Genomic DNA, 5,304 nt, shown 5'->3' with positions numbered 1-5,304 from the left:
TTGAATAAATTAATTGTAAGTCTATGGGGATTCTTGTGAATCCTTGTAATTTCCATATCCTTAATAGTTTCTAAGGAGGTACATGAATTAAATTTAATATCCTATCTATAATAAGGACATATAACTAATGCACGCCATCTTATAAGTAGTCGTAATATTGCATTGGTCGATTATTTCTTTTGAAACAATAAAAGTTCACATTCATTTGTATTTTCGTATATTCGATATTTTCATTCATTATTTATGAATGCGTAAAAGTTTCTTTCTATTCAATCATTATCAGACATTTCAAACTTCCAGAATCTCAATTGCTCCTCCATTTATATTCGTCAATTTCCACTTTATTTTACACTAACTATATATTATTGACCAAGAGTAAATATTAGGAAGTTTTTAGATAGTCTGCGATGGTGCACGTTTGAATTGGAAATATCATCGATTGCATAACGCTTGCCTAGTGCATATTATTATCAGAAGGTGATTTTAGTTCCAACTGACTTCCACATACTTTAAAAAGGCACTTTACTATTCGAACGCACTTATTAATTCAAATAAATAAGAATTTATATTCTATTGGAATTGGGAGAGATTTTTTTCATCCAATCATTATAATCTTAATAGTAGTGCTTGATACTTGACTTCCTTATATCATCGGATATTCCATTATCTAAGCTTAAATCTAGTATTTTTAAATGGCTCTTAATCGAATGTAGAGTATCTAGTTAAAAATGTGCTGACATTTTTACAATTTTCAATGAACGTTCAATCAATGATATCAAGATGCACCGCTGCAAATATTCTCTCAGCTTCTTTTTCATAAGACGCCAGTAATTAAGCGTCATTCAGTAAGTTTTAAGTGCGCTTATGCCTGCTCATATAGATCCAACAATATCAATCGTCTTCTAATTAATAAAATAATTTTATTAATCAAAATCCTGCCTGACATACTTAAGAAATCTTGAAATGAGAGGTGTCGTCTCGTTGCTTTATTTTGAACAATATAAGTTCACTACATTTTCTTAAGCTCACTCATCGTAGCATATTTTCCACGCACACCAGTGTTTTCTCAATTTTCTCCGCCTCTTTCTTGCAGAGAGAAAAAAATCTACCAATTGATACACTGCCGCAAATAAACTGCACTGCCAATATTAAGAGCCTTACTACCCTCCTACATTTAACATTGAAACAGATTTTTAAGGACTACGTCCTGTCGTGATTCGCCCGTCCGGCTATGTGAAGTATGATGCAAGCATACATTGTCCGCGCGCGGGAGACTGGCCGGGTTATTACTGCCTGTTCAGCAACCACTCGTGTAAACCACAGTGATCGCAGTAGCTTTTCCAGGCTTGCGCTGTAGAGAAAAGCGCCGTAGTGGAGGTAGGTTGCCAACGGCGCTCGAAGGAATCCTCTCCGAATCGATATCAAGAACCAACTACTTCCCCTCCCCCCCTTGCTCACTCTCTCACTCTCTCTCTCTCTCTCTATCTATCTCCTTCCGTATTTATCTGCCCCTCTCGTATTCTCTCTCGCTCTCCCTCATCTCTCGTACGCGCATTAATGCATACAGGCACGCATACACTATATCTTATCACCCTCCCCTCTCCTAACGCCCTTTCCCATACTATTCAACACATATAGCAATGTGATACCTCAAATATACTCGCACACAATTCATTTTTTACGACAGTATTTAAGTAGAGTACTAATTATAATAGTGGCACTATTATTGGCTATCCTTTCTTCTTCTTCTTCTTTTTTTTAATCCCACCAACTTCGCATATATCTTCAACTTTTTCATCCACTAGGATTTCATTTGATAAAAAGAACTTAACGACTTTACTCGTGTGAACTATATGTACAATTTTTCACTTCGTTTTTTGAAATGCATTGATTTTTTATTTTTTACACTTCTTCATTTTGAACTTATTTTTTGTCTTTTTAATTAACTTCAATATGATAGTATCGAAGTTCAGAATTCTTTTTTAATCTATAATAAATGATTGAAGTTGGAAATGTGGATCAATGTATTACGAAATTAATTAATGAAATTATTACTTTTATATAAAATATTGATATAAATTTATAAAGTATTTACAAATTATAGGTAATTTTGTGTTTAAATTAAAATTGCATTTCATGGTACCTCGACAATGGATAACATCGTATCTGTTAAATTCTATAATTAGAAAATTAGAAAACATTTTAAATAATTATACAACTACAATGAATAAAGTTTCTATATTTTAATAGTAGTATATTGTTAATAACATCATAATAATAATAAAGTTATGTATTTTATAATAGTTGATATATTTCATTTTCCTTTACTTCCATTTATTTTATTTTCCATTATAAATATATGGCAAATAAAACAAATTATAAATACAGTTTTCAATTTTTGGTCATGTGAAAAATTAAAATATTAATTACATACTCCTTTTATTGAAATGTACATTATTTCAAATTAATATTTCTTCTTTTTTTTTTTTTTTTTTTTTACTAAAATACTAAAGAATACGATAGAAACATAAAAAATTAATACTGATTGATGATTGTACATAACGTCCAAATAATATATAGTACAATTGTTCACTATTATTAAAATTTTAAAATGCCAATGAAGTTAGTTATAGGCTCGAAATGTTGGTAATTTCTTTTATAATATATACCTTTAAAGAAAGTTTCTATCGTAACATTATAATTGTACTCCGAGAACTATTAATTAAAACTTTTTTTATAATTTTGCTCACCAAAAATTGTATTTAAACACTTTTGCATTGACAAAATCTATCTAATGTCTTACTTATTAAACCTAAAATTTCTGATGTTATTACGTGTAATTCCAATATTTTATTGAAAATGTCATTAATATACATTTTTTTAAATGAATGAATGAAAAATTTTAATACTTCATGATTTTTATTTTAGTTTTTTAATTTCATTTCGCTACGAATGTTGTACTTGGACTAAGCCACTTACAAAGCTGCTTCACACTATGTATATTTTTTAACCAATGTAACTGTAAATGTTTGCAATAAACTTAATTAACAAAAGAAATTTCATAAAATTTAAGAACAAAAATTTACATTAAGTTCTAACAGTGACTATATCCTATTTCCAATGTTTACATTTTGCAATATGAGTATTTGACTCTTCCACGCGCCACTACCCCTTTTCCAAACCTTATTCCTCTAAAAGACTAGTCAAGTCTGATCAGCCGAGGATCCGCTCTACTGAGTCTCCTATTTGCGACCTTTGCCACTGTAAGACGCATTTCTAATATCGTTTAAAAAAGGTCAGAATATATTATTAAAGATCAGAATATATATTTCATTTATAATTTTTTCTTCGAAATATAAAATTTTTTCTATTATAATTTGATTTTTACGAGAACTGTTTTTCTTTTATAATTGTTGTTTTAGCATAGCGATAATTGTTCGAATTTAAAGTTAATTGAAATTCTTAATAGAAAATTATTGAATCTGATTTTAATTCAGAAAATAAATAAGACTAAAAAATTACTTTCAAGTCGAGTATTAACTAATATATATATATATATAAAATTGTAGAAAATTATATAGTTATTGATATCGTATAAAGCAAAATACCAAAAAATTGACCAAGTTTACTACAATTCTTTTTGTATTCTCGTATATATGCGTTTTATAGAAATATAAATATTTAGGATCATATACTTACCCCATTTGTATGTAAAAATAAAATAAAAACTTGTTTTAGATAAATATGCGTACGCGCACACACATATTTAAGTCAAATATTTAAATAAAAAATTGCTATTTACATATTTATAGTTTTCTTATATCTTAACATTATTCTGTATTTACTAGGATTTATTTACCGACTTGACAACTTCAAGTATATAAAAAAATCGTAAGAAATTAAACTTCTTTCTATAAAAACGAGGTTACTTTTCTAAAAGTTAAATTCTTTCTTTAGTTCTTAAATGGCTTTCTCCTTATTATTATCTACAACTAATCATTTCTATTTAAATATTTTTCTAATATAATTATTATTGAGCATTTTTAGATATTTAATTTCCATAAACGGATATCAATCCGGATATAAATCTACCTACAAGGTAATTTACACAAGACAATCAAAAATTTTCATTGAACAAGCATAGTTTTGTCTGAGAGAGAGAACAAACGATTTTACTTCATAACGAAACGTTTTCCGGCTGTTAATTGTCGGTCCTATTAAGTTACTTCATCTATTGGTCTTATTCATTTTACCCGAAGCAACTACAATTGAAATAAGTTATCTAGAATGTAATGTGACTGACAAATTGCAAAATGTCTTTTTACACAAAGCCATAAATAAAAAAATTTTACATAATATTTCATAATATATTTATACAATTCTTAAATAAGTAAGTAGTTCGATTCTCAAAATTAGTCAGTGTTCAAATTTATTCTCGGGAAGCTTATGTAATCACATATATTCTTTAGTATCAATGTAGATTAAAAAAATACCGATACTGTGAATTTCGTTTTTCAATGTCATTTTAAATTCATACTTCATTCATAATTTTAAATATTTAATTAATATAGTATAAATATAATTTATTGATAATAATATTATTAATAATAATAATAATAATAATAATAATAATAATAATAATAACAATAATAATAATAACAATAATAATATATATAATATTTATAATATTGTTAGAGACAAATTGTTATCATAAATTTTAATTAATTTTATTAATTCACACTTATTAGACGTAAAATATCTAATTAATATTAACGATAACAATTTGAATTTAGGAGTTAAGTTACTTTACATAATACGAAAAGCTTTAAATAAATCTTTAAACAACTATTAAATTTTCATAATAAGTTTCCTGCAACAATATTATTAAAAAAAAAAAAAAACTAATTCATTCTTACAATTTCACTTAATATTCAATTAATATTTTATAGAACATATTTATTTAATGTTATAAAAATTTGGTATTAGTAAGATTTATTTATTATCAATTATAAAATGAAAATTAAAAGTCAATGTACTAAGTACATGCAAAAATTATAAATAATTAATAAAAATACAAAAAAATACAATAAATAATAAGAATAATTCTGTAAAAAATTATTATTATTATTATTGAAATATAATTTTTATTTTATAGCAAAATACTAAATACAAGAATATTAAAATTTAATATAATAAACATTTAAGAATTTTTTTATAATAATTCACTCGAAATAATTTCTAAAAAATTTATTATTATATGTTATATATATGTAATACATTTATAGATTACATATTATAAATAGA

Source organism: Ceratosolen solmsi, unplaced genomic scaffold, assembly GCF_000503995.2.
Source record: "Ceratosolen solmsi marchali unplaced genomic scaffold, CerSol_1.0 scaffold6, whole genome shotgun sequence".
NCBI classification, from domain to species: Eukaryota; Metazoa; Arthropoda; class Insecta; order Hymenoptera; family Agaonidae; genus Ceratosolen; species Ceratosolen solmsi.
The sequence above is the reverse complement of the archived record's forward strand: the minus strand, read 5'-3'. Positions refer to the sequence as shown.